General features: G+C 36.9%; 1 non-coding gene across 1 annotated transcript; it reads right to left on the minus strand.

The window, feature by feature from the left end:
- Positions 1-16,547: 16,547 nt before the first annotated feature.
- On the minus strand, positions 16,548-16,629 carry Trnas-gcu. Its single transcript has one exon. It is a non-coding gene; the product is annotated as a tRNA-Ser (tRNA).
- Positions 16,630-17,037: the final 408 nt, after the last annotated feature.

A 17,037-nucleotide genomic window follows, 5' to 3' on the forward strand; every position in this document is an offset into this window, starting at 1 on the left:
CTACATAGTCATAGTTAGACGTATGCCTGGAACTAACCGATTGGATTACCTCGGCGGCTGTTATTTGGCTACTATTGACCGCGCCTGATACCTTATGTAAGTGGAACCAACTCACAAGGTTTTCTGCCTATTATAAACGAAAATGCGTCTCAAGAGTATTATGAAGAAAATATTATCAAATATTTCTCTAGCTCCAGTTTGACACACCTGTTTAACCAACTTTGTCTCAAAAATATTTGTTAACAAAAAAGGACCTTTGTCTCTTGCCCTCCGCATTCCTTGTTCCTCTGAATAATGCATGGCACTCACCCCGCATTGTGTTACACAATACCTCCCGTGACATTGTCGGGTACGGGCACACTTGACCTACACAATACGTATCAATTTGTCAAAGGGTGGGACTGAATGTATAATTTGGGTCTGGTTATTAACATCATAGTAAGAAATTTTTCTTGAAGATCGAAATACAGCAGCAATCAAATTACGAACCTATAAAATACACGCTCCATAAGTGAACGAAGCTGAACAATGATTGCGCGGGAGTCGCCGCTTGATAAGGAAATGTAATTCCGTTGAACATAATCTCAATCGTTTTGCGAATGCTTACGGCTCGTATGATTGGACACGCGTGATTAACGACCAGGGAACTGACCAACCACGATATATGATGGACATCCATTGCCGCATACAAAAGAAGACTGTCTTAGAAATGGTAATGAAAGAAGCAATGTATACTGAATCGTGCTTTTGAAAGACTTAAATCGAGAAACATTTTTGTATTTATGTATCATCTTACAGTTAACAGTTGTAACTTTCACGATGATTCGATTTAGCTTTATGACAAATAGATTGGAGGCTGCGCGCGCGCCGCTATTATCGATTACGCTCGGTCTGGCAGTCGGACAAACAAACAAATAAACATATTAGTTTGATACACTCTCTCTTTATGCCTCCTGCTGGTTGATGAAATATAATAGTAATTTTATAATGACCTTTGTCTGTGTTTAGAGATTTTATTGTTGGTGTTTTCGTTGCAAAATTCTCAAAAATCAAACAGGTTTTGTGGAATTAATTTTAATAAATGCGATCCCACATTAAATTTACGCTTTCTGTCAATGTGTTGACCTATTGAATACAATAAAATTAATATGAATGTCCAAAATTAGAGCGGTTTGTTGCGAAAAATTGATACAAATAGTTATTTAAAGCTACAAGTTGCAAAACAGTAGAACTATATTTGATCGTCGAGTCGCATTGATTAATCTATTAACATTTAAAATGGAAGATTTTGAATTAATATAATAGTATCGACCTTTATAGTGATGTATAACATCAATTAAGCAATTTAATGTTCGATATTCTATTAATTGACTTTCATTTCAGTGCTCCTCCATTAGAAAGGACTAATTAAAGCTAGAATTAGTTAAATTGTAGGTTCTTGAAATATGAATTGTACCTAATTATTTAAAAAAAATCTCAACATTAGTCGAACATTCTTGTACATACTTTACAGCACTTTTAACTATCACGGTAACTTTAGACACTTCCTCACTCGGAAATCATAGATTAAGTTCCTCACAGCTTTCCCAAACAGTGTCACACGCAAGTTTTTGTCAGTGGTTATCTGGTGAGATATCAAGCGAGTGCAGTGACCTGCAATTAGGAGCAGATTACGTAAAGTGCAGCGAGAGCGCGGAAGCGGAGCATAATGCATTCCTGCGTGCGTGGATCATGAACGAGACAAGCTGCAGAGTTTTGTGCAGAAGTATCAGATATTGTTGACAGGGTGTAAAGATTAAACTTTAATTTTTTGTAGACTATTGATTAATGAATATACACGAAGGTTCAAAATGAAAATATCACTCTCGTTGGTTTTGTTAATCTCAGAAGATTTAAACTTTTGGGGTTTTGTAGGTTCAATACCGCATATCTTACTATTCTAACATGACCCAGTGTGACATGGACAAAAACAATATCTACGTAAACACTCGACCACTAGTGCCTCTTGTTGCAAGTGTGACTTCTGTTAGTTAATTTCTTAGTAATGTATCACAGATTGTGGGAAGAGTTACCACAGTTACGTAAACTATAGTTTTCGGTAAAATAATGAGCCGGAGAGGTCATGGCAATTACTTCTGTTATTTTTATTACGAAATAATATTTAATTGATTTTGTTCGGTGGCGTTTGGAAAAGATCATAGTTATCAATTTATTGTCATCATAACTATCATAGTTTTTCTTAACTGTATGTGTGCAATCATTACTCATTCTTCCCCAAAGATTGTGAGTTGTTTCAACATATACCTCTATATCACTGAGAGCACATCATAGGAAAACCCGGAGTAGTTTTTACTGTTAGTTAATGAACATAAAAAATCTAGAAAAACATACAAATTCAGGAAAAGTTGTTGATGGCGTCTACCTTTTTGGTAAGTTTAAAACAAAATATCATAACGATTTGAATCTGACGAAATTAACAGCAGTTTTTGATAACATTTCAACAAGATGTTTATTTACATGAATATTGCAAGAGACCATATTTATGTTTTCACCCCTGATTAACATAAACACATATTTAAGTACACAATAGAACTATGTATTTAGGTAAGTACTGGTAAGTCAACATATTGTGATGATTTGGCACAGTTTCACCTGTCACGCTTCCATCCTCCGTGTTTTCTAAACAAACAGTTTAATAGAAATTATGATAATGTGGGAAAACCTTCACGCAACACGCGCAAACAGATAGAAGACTCACTTGATACAATACGGGGTGGAAAGAGCCAACTGGCATGTAGAGGTTTTGAACTCTTGCGTCCGGAAACTGAAGGTTTTTTTCCTATAATATTCGACCATTTTCAAAATTACAAAATCACTCTCATCATCATAGCTGATAATGTTTATAAAACTAGTGCTTAGTCTAATTGTTAAATTATGCTTCTTAATTTTACTGGATGCACACATCTGCAAAACTGTACTAAAAGCATTTTGATGTGCAATTCAGCAATTCTGACATAATATGAAAGAATGCAAAATGATTTCTTATTGCTTAAATTCATTTCCTTAGAATACTTATGGCTTACCTACTCAGGTGTTCTGCATCTCATTGGTCATGGTCATAGAGCAACACAGGCCACCGGCGGACCGGAGGGGAGTAGCCATACACAGGCGTTCCCCTCTGTCAAAGTACAAGTCCAAATGGTCCTATGCGTACAATAAAACTAGTTGCAACTAAACTATTCGCTAGACTAAATCTAGTTGCGTGAGTGAATCGACGTCGTCGTAAAAAATGCCGAATTGTTCTGTTTTTTGCTGCAAAAAGAGATCTGCCACGTCAAATTTACAAAAAGATGGCGTTACCTTTCATATGTAAGTAATTTTTAATTACGTTATTGCTATTTACTTCTTATAAACTTAAAAACTGCAATATTATCAATCGTGTTGTTTCGGATTTGTTTACCAACTAAGGCCGTGCGTCTTCATACAAAACGCGGATCGGTCGAGCGACAGATCCGAGTCTTTTTCCTAGAATTCGCTGTCACCGAGCGAGTGTTGTTGCCGGTTTGTTTGTAGATAGTTATCGATGAAAATGAGAAAGGTCAAGTCAAATCGGAGAAAGTTTTGAGATTAGGTTTTCTGATTTAAATAAAAATTACTGAGTGAGAACGTCAACTACATATAATGTGTTTTTATTTATATATTGCAGGTTTCCTAAAGATCCAAATTTAAGAAATATATGGAAGACATTTTCTCATAACAGACCAACCTGGATTCCCACAAGAAATAGTGTCATTTGCTCAAATCATTTTAAGACCTCTGACTTTCAAGTGTTGGCGAACAATAGGAGGAGATTAGTCGATGGCGCCAAACCAACCGCCAACTGTATTTGTTCCGTAAGTTTTTATTTTATTCATGTGCAAGGTCATAGATAATATAATACTAGCTTAGGTAAACGAATAGTACATTCCACATGATGTACCTCGTTGACGTTAGTCATAGTGGTGAAATGAAGCCTACATTTTTAAACTTAATCTAATTTTCCAGAATCATCGACAATCATTAAATATACCAGATGAGAGGTTATCGTCTAATGGGCCCATTAATGACACTCGGACTATTCCTAATTCATTGACATCACCGTGTAGATCGTCAACTCCTCAAAATGTGAGTTGTTTTTAAATCGTTTATTGTAGAATCGCATATTGATAAATTTGTCATTCCTTCTATTTTACTGTTGAGATTAAGTAAATTATGTAAAGATATGATAAGAGATAATTATTTATTCATTTGTTTTCAGACTCAGTCAAAGGAAACATCTAAAAAATCTGCTTCAATTCCCACTACTGCACTTACACCAAGAAAAAGAAAAATGCAGCAACAATTAGATTGTCAGAAAAAAAAAATTAAAAGGCTACAAGCTAAAAATCTTTTCTTAAAGAAAAAAGTTGCTGGGCTAGAAGAAATTCTTCAGAGTTTAGATGAAAAAGCTTTGATAGATAAAGAGGAAAGGATGGTCCTGGAAAAAATAGGCGTTGAAGAAGCAGAGCTTATTAAGCGTCAATTAAAGAAATGTAAAAGTGGAAAGCTCTCACGAGCCAAGTATTCACCAGAACTGAGGTGTTTTGCTCTAACTCTCAACTTTTATTCCCCCAAAGCTTACAAGTATGTTCGTAAAACGTTTGGGACGTGTTTACCTGCTCCGCGTACTTTAACTAAATGGTATAGTAATATTGATGGACGGCCCGGTTTTACCAAAGAAGCCTTGGCGGCCTTAAAATATAAAGCCGATGCCAATCCACATAGTAAAATTTACTGTACTTTAGTTTTCGATGAAATGAAAATAAAGACACAATCACATGACAATCCAAGTGGTGACAGACGATTCGGATATATTGATTATGGTTTCGATTTAATAACTGATAATACAGATGAAGCTACAGATGTCCTAGTTTTTCTATTAGTAGGCATTAATACTCCATGGAAAGTCCCAATCGGATATTTTTTAGTTAAAGGTACAAGTGCTAAGTTAAAAGCTCAACTTGTAACTAAAGCGTTTGAATTAGTACATGAAACCGGAATAGAAATAAAAGCGTTAACGTGTGACGGCGCAAAAGCAAATTTAGCGATGGCTACGGAACTGGGTTGCTGCTTAGTTGCAAATAAATTGCAAACTACTATATTAGATCCCACAACGGGGCAACGAGTTCACTTTTTTTTAGATCCAAGTCACATGTTAAAATTAATTAGAAACACTTTTTGTGACTACAAATGTTTTTACGATGATAATGAAAATAAAATTCAATGGTTATTTGTGGAAGCATTACATAAAATACAGGAAGAAGAATTATTTTACATGGCTAACAAATTAAAAGCAAATCACATTTATTACAAAACAAAAATAATGAATGTTCGCCTTGCAGCACAATTGTTCAGCGGAAGTGTTGCTGATGCGCTTTTGTTTTGTGAAAAAGAATTACATTTATCGGAGTTTAATGGATCAACTGCAACTGCGAAGTTTATTTCACTGATAAACGACGTTTTTGATATATTGGATTCCCGGTCACGTCAAACTGGTTATAAAAGAGCATTAAACCATGAAAACTTTGAGAAAGCTTTTCGAAAAATGGATGAAGCTCAAAAGCTTTTGTTGAGCTTATCAGCCCATGTAAAGAAACGCAACGGGGAGTCGCATAAAATTAAATTAGTAGATTCTCCTCGATACACGGGTTTTTTAGGATTTTTGATCTGCATTGAGAGTACCAAATCTATCTTTCGAGATTTAATACAAAACCAACAAAATGGCCTCAAATATATGCCACTACATAGGATAAGCCAAGATCACCTCGAACTATTTTTTTCCATAGTAAGGAGTCATGGTGGTTATTGCGATAATCCCTCAAGCTCCCAGTTTGAAGCAATTTATAAAAAAATTCTTGTTAATACAGAATTAACACAAACGGGAAACGGAACGAACTGCATTCCATTGGAAAAAATTACGATACTGAATTGCACATCTGCACTAGAAAAAATTAATGCTTCAACAGTACGACAATACAATAGCAATGACGCTACTGACGAACACAATTTTGATAATTTTACTGACGATTTAATTGATGAGATTGAAGCTCTAACTTTTTTATCCCCTTTTGCGGAAAAAGTTGTGGAGTACATAGCGGGATATGTTATTTTCTCAACAAAAAAAAAAATTAAATGCAATACGTGCATTAAAGGTTTGCTTGGGCCGATTGATGAAAAAAGTTTAATTCACCAGAAAAGCAAAGGAAAGTTACTGTATGCCTCAAAAGAAGTTATACTTTTATGCCGGATTTGTGAAAAAGACATAAGAAGACATTTAAGTGACGACAATAAACCTACACGATCTTGTACCACACATGAAGTTGTGACACGTTCCTTAAAACAATTTATTGGCAAAGACTTGTTTCCCTCAATCAGTTACCATTCACACGAAAACGATTTTACAAATCATAACTTGGAATTAGCAAGATTAATAATGCAAAAATATGCTGATACAAGAATTTCTTTCTTAATGAAAAAAACAAACCCCCAAAAATGTATTCGTCATATTTATAGAAAATTAATCCATTTTAAAAACCAGTGATAGTTCCGTATCAGTATCTTATCAGTAGTTTTTAAAAAGGATTAGTTTTATGTTATTAAAAAAAAATGGTAATTTTATTTGTTATATGTGATTTGATTATACATAATAAATAAAGTCAATAATAATATCTGCCTTTGAATTTAAAGCTAATTTCCCTAACCGAGTTTTTGAATTTATCGATAATGCGTATCGACAGTTGTACAGCTATGGGTGTAAGGACTTGTTAGTGTAGTTGCGTCATATTATTATACTATTATGACACGGATTGTTTAAATGTGTGTGTGAAATTGTTAGTGTATTTTTCAATTGTCAGAGTGTGCGTTTCGTAGTGACATAGAATGTTTTTGTGTGAGAATTTGAGAATGTGTGATTTCCCCCCGCAAAAAATGACAGACAGTTTTGTATCGGTAAAAAACGCAATGGCTACTCCCCTCCGTGTTGCTCTATGGGTCATGGTATGTTTGTATATATTTGTCCTGTCGCCCAGCGCGGTGCGTCGTCGCGGGTAATTAGCTAATACCCGCGGATGCGTCTGCACAGCTAAGTAATTGCTCGTTAAGATGGATCGCTAACTGTATAATGAGCGTGCTCTCACTATTACTGCGCGTTACTCACTACAAGTCTATGTCAGAGATTAAAGCTTGGGTTCAAGTTTTTATGAAAAAAAAATGATTAAGATGTCGGAACAAGACTTTAAAATTAATTTTACCTATAAGTAATGTAAAAACTCAACTCTTCTTGGCAGTCGGATGAAAATGCATGACGTTGAGATACTCTTCCTTACAAGGATAAAATATTTACTTTCTCGATATTACATATTATTCGAGAATGCAATGTATCGAATATATTTCGTATCTCAAGTGAACGTGAAAGTAAATGATTGGAGCTTTCAGTGCACTTTCACTCTTACAAAGTTTTCGATATATATTTTGCAATAAAATCTTCTTGAAGACTCTCATACAGATAAAAAATATAATATAAATAATCATAATTGTCAATCAATGATTACTATTAATTTGACAGATGAACATCAAAGCCTTTTTCAATTAGGAACACATTACACACCTGACTAGAGTGGTCGAAACCACCTCAGTGTTATAAGTACTTGTGTCGGGGAACACCGCTTCACAGTATCGGCGTAAGGAGGGGGGTGGTGGGGGCGTTCCGCCCCGGGTGCCACGTCTTGGGGGGTGCCATCTCGGTCGGCACATATCCGCACGACCAGGATGGCACGGGCATAAGGGACAAGTCACTGAGGGTGCCATTCTAATCTGCAAAGCCTAGGTTCACTACCAGTCACTGCACGCTATTCAATTTTTAAACAAAACGACAACAGTGCATGCGCAAGACGTCGAGACGGCACTGAGAGGGGTGCCAGTCCGTGTGTCACCCCTCTCTGTCTTGTTTATTTTTGTTTTTACCTTGAAAAAATCACCATTTCTAATTTGTTCTACGCTCTTTGAATTAAAAAGTTAAGGCACCGAAGTAGTAAAAACAACTGACGCTCTACGCTGACGATTTCTAAGCTGTTTCGGAGTTGGAGGACTTTTGTGTCCCAAAACTCAAAAAATTTCGCGCTCGCAGCTCTTTGGCTTTCAACTGGTTCTTTTTCAAACATGTTTGACTATTATGGTGTTCCAAGACTCAAAAATTTCGCGGTCGCTATGCTCGCGGCTTCTCTTTGCATTGTTTTTTTTTCACAATTGTTTGAGTACTATTGAGTCCCGAAACTCAAAAATTTCGCGCTCGCTGCGCCCGCGGCTTTCTCTTGGCACTGTTTTTTATAAAACATGTTTGGGTTCTTTTATGTCCCAAAATTCAACAATTACGGGCTCGCTTCGCTAGCGCTTTATAAGTTTGCAGTGATCTGTCTCCGGTTTCTTCATGATAAACCTAGCAAAAAGCACCATGAATGACTTCTACAAGATTTTTAAGTACTTTCATTTTCAATTTTATTCCGTGATTATTTTGGGGGGTGCTCAATAGGTAGTTCGCCCCGGGTGCCACCCGATGCTACGCCGCCACTGCCGCTTCACACTACTAGTACGATACGTTATATATAGTAATATACATATAGTAAAGTACGTACATACACGTAGAACCCATTAAATCGTCAGCACGAACAATAGGCGAAAGTAGTGAGAAGTGCCGCTGGATATAGTTTTATTGCAACGCCAATATTGCAAGAGAAACACTTCGTGGTGAAAACGGTCTCGTTATCTACGAGTAGAATCAACAGCCTCGGATTTGATAACTCCTGAAAACCTTTCAATAAACTTGTATGAACGTTTTCTGATGATCCTATACTTTCATGATTATACGCTGTTCTGCTGATGTCGTTTGAAACCACGGGATGAATTTGAAATATCAGCCGTCAGTTTATCTCAATGAGTAACATTTAAATCGTATAAATAACCTCTGATTAACTTTAAGGTCAAAAAATACCTGTCTCTCTTGTGGTACCTATATGAAGAATATTATGACCAAAAAGATGTTATTCAATATTTTCCTTTTGAGGCTTTCGCACGACAGTTTTAACTTTTATGTCTCTTATGAAACTAGGGAGACCATAAATGGTAATCAGATCACAATGTGATCAGAATTTCTACTTTATGTTGGTCCTGCACTTAAAACAAGAGATGCTCAACATTAGAATATGCATGTATATGTATGTAGGTACCTCTTTGTAATATAAGCGTAAGCACACGTAACACATGATTACCAAGTTAGGTAATATCTTTGAAACAATCATTCATCATCATCATTTAGCCTTTAACGGATGATTTCCTCGGCAATCATCGTGAAAACTAATTCACATTCACCTTTCGAGCCCATTATTTGGATTACCAACACTCGTTAAGGAAATCAAAGCAAAAACTCTGCAAAGGTCACGCACGCGATATCAAACGTAAACAATCGTTACACGACTGGTTTCAGAAGTCCTGCTTATGTGTTAAACTGGGTATTATTAGTCGGCTCTTGTATTTGTTCGGTTGTTGTGTTGCGTATGCAGTGCGTTGAGTGCAAGTGATTCGGTTTCACTTTTCAACTAATGGTGGATGACCTGGGACCGGCAACTTACAGTATTAAAGTATGCCTTGTTATGTAAGCAGTCTGAATTTAGACTGTTTTGTTTTATTTCAGCAACTTTATGTTCTATTGAAATCGTGTTGCATTAAATACATTCAGATTACGTGTAACTGTATCACATAACTACAACTGTACTATATCTGCAGTCACCACTTAGTTTTGCGCATATTTCATTTGAGGAATGGGGACAATTTCACGACGTTTTTTATATCAACAAGAGTGCTCAAATCTGCAAAGCGCAGAACGCCATACAATAAGATCACACAGTTCGAAGATTCTTTCCAACTCGTCAAACATGGCGAATAAAACCTGCAACAACAAAATACAAATCAATCACAGTCTACTTAGTGCAGTGTTAGACAGGGTGTCTGTGACGTCACACTCACCTAGTTCCCACGCGCCGTCGCCAACCGTCCGCGCGGTCGTCCGACGCGACCGACTAATTGCCGGCTATGAATTAGTTAAAGTAGCTTATCGTCTAAGATAGCGGTGTCTTCTAGGACCTAACGATAATGTCTTCATAGTAGCTGCAACATAACAGTTGTTAAGAGCCATTTACTACAGGACCGTTACACCATAGATACCAGCAAAATATGGTGTTTAAAGCCTAAAATTGTAAAGTGTCATCAGTATGACATTTTCCAAAGCATGCCTGTGCCAATATGATAGGAAATAATTGTAGTCAATTTGCAAAAATACCGACCAAACGCGTGCCGACTAGCCATCAGGCTTGAACATCATGAACAACCCCCAGAGGGCCTTTAAAAACTTCCTAATCGAAGACATAACTAAAGTAGCGCTGGCTATAATATCATCCAATCCATAATTTAGTCCCCTCAGAGTCTATTTTATATTAGTTTCAAAATTGCGTGTTTAGCATTAACATACAATTTAGCTAAGTAAGTGGAGGATAGTCGGCAATCCGTTACAATCGACTCAGCGATCTGTCTCGAGATAACGCGGTATCGATTCTGTTAGCTGTAGATGATCATGTCGTCGACTTGGTTTTAAAAACGACAATTAAAAGAAACACCTCGAAGCGCAGTACATTGTACGTATACCTACATCACAAAATGGGAGGAACAGCTTACGATCGTTAGGGCCTTGGGTTTCAGAATAAAATTAATTAACAAACAAAGAACTAAAAGATTTGACGATCGATAATATTTTAATTTGTTTCTTCCTTTCTCGGAATACTGCGGCTGATAATGATAACACTGTATTTAGATATAGTATACGTGATAATAACATAGTTATAAATAACCACATTAATCCGTTTCTGTTGCTTTATTTCCAAACTTTACAGTTTTAAAGTAAACAGTTTGTTTTATTATTCTTTTCCTATAATTACTTTGGGAGCGCTGATGAGCAAAAAAGATGGTGGTAAGCATTTTATTAAGTGAAGCTATTGAAGCGAGAACTATAACCGGAACGAACTGTAAGTGCCAACTAAACCGTCATTCCGAGAACAGACGGACAAGATATCGACAATTAACGTTCTCGAATGATTGGCTGCAAGTCTGGCGGTAACTGCGGATAATTCGATCGAGATATTCGCGTAAAAACCTGGAAAATTGTTATTAAATGATCCATTGAAGAGGATGATACGAGTCACGATGTAATACCAGATGCCGTTGTGGCACACTTGGGCTCCACAAATGTTCATGATACGGAAAAAATGTCTGTCACAAAAACACTCCACTATAATTTTCTAGGAAATCGTTTAGTTGACAACAATAGTTTTTGGGAATAATATGATACAGTTTGATGGGTGTCGCCCAGAGTTCAAAAACCTAGTTATGGAAGAAACGGTACGTAGGATAACTTAAAGAGATTTTATATAAAAATTGAAATTAAACTACAATAACTTCTGATTACATTCTGACATGTTGTATTTTTGGGGCATTTAACAAAAATTGAGAAGACCACGGCTAGAAACCATAGTGTGAGAGTGACCATGTGCGAAAGACTGCTGGTAAAAGTTGTACGCATCAAGCTGAAGATCAGCCAATATAGCGCAGATAAGGGTAGATCCAACTGGACTGGTATCAAACATACTGATGTACGAAGATAATGAAGTTGGCAGACTGTATGTCTGATACACAAAAAGCTCTGCTATTCACAGCTCAATCCAGCACGAGCATGCAAATAACGCGTGTAATTGAACGCGTGCGCATTGTGTTAGTTCCGTAGTAGTCGCCGCGGGCTGCGAACTCGATAATATGTCGATACACAAAATAATTTAGTCGCATAATGATGGGCATTAGAATGGATACATCTCCCTTGTAAGATCTCGAAAGATGATGAATAAAATTAAGTAGGTTTATATCAAGATGCGTGATATGTGGTCATACATAAAGGGGACCTGAAAAAACTGTATTGAAAGGTTGATGAGATCGATCGAAAAGAGGATGATTCCTTTTGTTGCAATCAAAGAAACTGATACGATAAACCAAAACACCAGTACGTAGGTGCAAGAAGTTTTAAATTACTTCTACAAACCAGTTTAAAATGGTTATCTATCTACTTCTTAACATTATCATAATTTTAAACCACTACCATTCCTGAGACAACCCTATCAAGTACCGCAATGTAGTCGTCATGCAAAAACTCTCCGTGACGAAGCGCACGCGCAGACGCATACGATACAGCGTCTGACGCTGCTTTTGTACTCGCCGACAGTTTTTGTGTAGGCCTTACTTTCATCTGGAAGACGACTTAGGAAGTAATTTGTTCTTAATCTAGGAACACTTTCAACCAAATCCTAACATGATGAAAAAATAAAGATAGGATATGTTTGAAAGAGACACGAGTGTTAGACTGGCTCTGACCCCCCATATGTTCCTTCTGAAGACCTTCTTTTTCCTGATCCATAACTCTTTGTCTACGGCTGAATCTTTCGGCTACGGTAACTATGTCCCTCTTCTATTTTTTGCTGCTCTTTCAAATTAGTAGTTAGCGTGACTGTCAAAATAACATTTGTAACATCCACTTAGACAAGACCGTAGGAAAGGCTAAGTACAGTAATCATGGTTATGTCACAGAAAAATGAGTGCAGTTATGACCATCGTCTAGTCAGTTCACGACGTTACTCATGTTACTATTATTGTAATAGTTCCTTTACTATGGACACTCATTACTGAAGTAGTTTTTCTAGGTTGTTTGGCTATGATGATAGTTATTGTATCATGATGATAACTAACCCATGTTAGTTATGCCATTTTAATTACGTTTGTTTTTATTCATTAATGCTCCGTGTGAGAGGAGGCCTGTGCCCAGCAGTGGGACGATAAAAAGGCTGTAACAGGATGCACTGCTGTTTTAATTATCAATTGTTCATGGAATTTCTGGAAGAATCTCGATCTCTCAGTGATTAAAAAAAACATGCTTTCAACATAAACTTCAAATAACAATTTTGAGTTTATTCAAATCCTTAACTCTCTCTTGAGACGCTATATCAGTCATTAACGTTTCTATCATAAATGACTAGTCATCAAAAACGATAATGTTTTTCCCCATATCACATTACACTTGCTGAAGCAATTTCCAAGCAACTTATACATGGGTAATCTATATGATTATCATCAGGAAGCAGGAAATTATAATAATGTCAAAAATAAGAGAAAGTGCACACGATCGGATGTTCGTTAACGAGCGATGTGAATGGGCTGCGCGCACCTCCACTCTACATGCGTTTGACATCTGCCGCTCATTATGTTGGACCTGTGAACACTGTTGTATATGTATAACGTTCTGGGAAGGTGAGAAATTTTCTTGTATGTATGTACATATTTATTTATGTATATAGTTCCAGTGATCGGGTTGGATCAAAGAGATTGAAAAAGTTTATGCTAAGTACGGAAGCAGGATTTAGTACCAACGAGGTAACAAGTATTAACATTCTCACTACTTAGTTATAGTTCTATATCAACATATTGTAGGTAAAAACTTTCTGAACCTATTGTTGATTTTCAGGGTTTAATGAAAAATAACTAATTGCCTGAAGTAGTCTTAGTCATTAACTAATTTGACAAAAATATTGCAGTTTTTATTACGGCTATCTTGTAATTATCACGATATCCACAATGCCAGCTGCTGCTAGACTAACTAACTAAAGCAAGTGTAATGTACGCACATTGAAAAAACACTTGTACAAACTGATATGTTATTAGTCATAGTCTTCTAATAACATAGCCTTGGTTATTCATGTTCAACCTTTCTCATTGAGGAACTGAAGAACAATGTATAGAAAAATAAAAAGTACATGGCCTGCTTATGAACCTATCTCCTGTGGCAATCAACAATATTATATTGAATAATCGGTTCAGCCGATTTAGCGTAATTGCAGAACATACAGACGACAGAGCTACTTACTTTGGAAATCAATTAATTGTTTAGTTAGTACATTTATGTAGGTATCTAGAAATTAGTTTGAAGAGGACATGGATTATTTAGTGTTACACATCTCGAGTCTCAACAGATTGACTACTTTCTCCACAAGTGCTAAATAAACTAAAGTGCAAGCTTTGTGTATTATATTATCTCTTTACTTACTAATGTTTTACTAAGTATGTGTAATCATCACTTGAAGCAATATAATCAACCCACAATACCAATACCTAATCGGTATCATAGATAGTGCACCTGTGTCTGCGCAAATGCTCGTGCATTATAATATGTCCTGCGCAGCTGGCTGATCTCCTTAAATTAGAACAGCCGCCGTGGCCGAAATCGGCCATGGACGCCATTATTATTATTATCATAGATAGTACGCAGGAGAGTCCCAGAAGTCTAAACCTTTACATAGTTTTATGTGTGATGCATCTTACAATAATTTGATGACCAAGTACTTGTTAAGGTCAGCTCTTCCAGTTTATTGTGAAGTAGCGTTTCTGTGAGTTTGGAAGCTATAGCACATGATATGCCATATATAATATTTGCCCATATGGCATATCATGTGCTATAGCTTCCATTCATTTGGCATATCATGTACCTTAAGGACTACTTAACTGATAAAATGAAAAGTAGATGCAGTTTATTCTCACGCTAAAAGGGAGCAAAAAGTAATGGCAAATAGTTTTATCGCAATGAATTATTTTTATTGTAATTACAGTCGTCGAACAGCTCGTGTACAGACGTCTGGGGATGACTCAGCGAACAAACAAACAGACACGATTACTCCGTGTTTACTTGCTCGAGCCATCCTCGATACATCACAGTGTTTGTACTATTTAGTCACGGAGCTTTCGGAAGACGTATGCCGGCTATTTCCTTGACAGACTTTTAATGTTTGATCAAAATAGTGATGAGTAGTCGCTTATGGGGGCGTTCTGAAGGATCTTTGAAATGAATATACCATATGCCGAATTAGTAACGTCAAATTATAGAGCTTATGATGAAAGGTGTTAAAATTTATGTAAGCTAGCTAATTGTTACCTGAATGCAGGCCCGCCGCTAGCTGTTTGTTCGCCCGCGTGCAAACTGATTATGCCACCCTACGACTACATACGTTTTGACAAAAAATATATAAGGGGGGGGGGAGCGGATCCAGGGGGTCCCCCCCCGCCAATTGATATCCATCTTACTTGTCCAACAGAAAAAAATATGTACGTGCACCGCTCTGATTGCAGATAACCCACCTACTTTTGGATAAATAACTATTGCAATACATAACATACATTACACATAACTTTTTATTTACTTGAAATGTTCAGAGTAACCTAAGCAGTCCTGGGTTAGCCCATAAGCAAACTAAGCAATTGCTTGGGGCATCAATGCAGTGCAATCATTACCCAAGTGGCCCCTATGTATTGAAAGATTGTGATTAACTTAAACTAACGCACTTAAATATCTATAACAATGTTTAAAGTCAGTAAAATATGTTATTTGGTGGGTTTCCCGTTGAAAACTTATAAGGCACATGTCATATGTAAGGAAGCGCGAGCGGAGCGAGCGCGAAAATTTTTTAGTCTAAGGACACAAAACAAATAAAAATCACTGTAAATTAACAAAGCAAAGTCAAAAAGTAAGATATGAACAGAAGTGAAGTGCAAAAGCCGCGAGCGAAGCGAGCGCGATTTTTTCCTTAGTGTTTTCATGAAGTAAACATATTATCATAAAAAGCCATAACGGACGTGCGCGAAAAATGTTTTTTCGGAATTGAATGCCTCAACAATTAAACAAAGACAAAATGTGACATCTGACATGGAGCCGCGAGCGCAGCGAGCGCGAATTTTTTTGGGGATGCAAAGGGTGAAACAGTCAAAATTGATAGGAGACGACCAAAGCTAGGGCGGCTTTTTCTGAAATTTTATTGGTTTAATTTTGCCGCCCCCTAAATAGCATTTGCCCCACGCTACGCCACTGGTTGATCTTAAATCGTTTTTAAGAATCTTTAATTTTGAAAATGTCCTTTCAACAGATGTACCTAACTGAAACCGGCAGTGTAAGTAATATTCTTAGCGCTATTGCTGAGTTCGGAAATATTGAAATCAAATCATTAGTAAAAAGATATTGTATTTTTTAAATATTACGTGATAACTCGCTAGATTTGCCGCCCCCTAGGACGTGCCGCCCGCGTGCTGTGCACGCGCTGCACGCCCGCTTACGGCGGGCCTGCCTGAATGTGTTACAATAAGTTACCCACAAATGTTTATCTTTAATTAATCATACAGAAGCACAAATTGGAAGCATGACAATCCAATTGCAATAAAATTAAAATTAGAAAGTCAGAATCAATGAGGAATGCTAGCATGGGGAAACCAACGTAGTCTATTAAAAAAAAAAAAAACTTTAACATAAGTACAATTCCTCTAAGCAGTATTACACCAAGAGTATCCGACGAGGATGGGATTCGAACCCACGCGTGCAGAGCACATTGGATTAGCAGTCCAACGCCTTAACCTCTCGGCCACCTCGTCTTGTTGCCCTGACGCTACATAGCATACTACAAGCAATACGGTCAAAGTTCATGAAATCAATGACAGTGAACATTCTTCTCTCGCGACAGCTGAAAGTATCGGAAATATTAAAGTTTACTTGTAACAAGGAATATTAAGGTGTTCAAAGCTATTGTTTGTTGTACTAATATCGTTGAAAACCACCAACTAGTTGGACTTAACAAAGGAAATACCGAATAGGGTTGCCTGGGTAACTGGGTTGAGGAGGTCACATAGCCAGTCGCTTCTTATAAAACACCGACCCCTACATAGTTGGGAAAAGGATGATGATGAATAATCTCGTCGTAGTTTTTCTATTCCGTTAGCTCAAAGTTGTCACTTATGTATTTATTTTTATTGCATCTGTGTTCCTCAAACTCGGCCAAGCGA

The sequence above is a fragment of the Helicoverpa zea genome, chromosome 14 (assembly GCF_022581195.2).
Source record: "Helicoverpa zea isolate HzStark_Cry1AcR chromosome 14, ilHelZeax1.1, whole genome shotgun sequence".
NCBI classification, from domain to species: domain Eukaryota; kingdom Metazoa; phylum Arthropoda; class Insecta; order Lepidoptera; family Noctuidae; genus Helicoverpa; species Helicoverpa zea.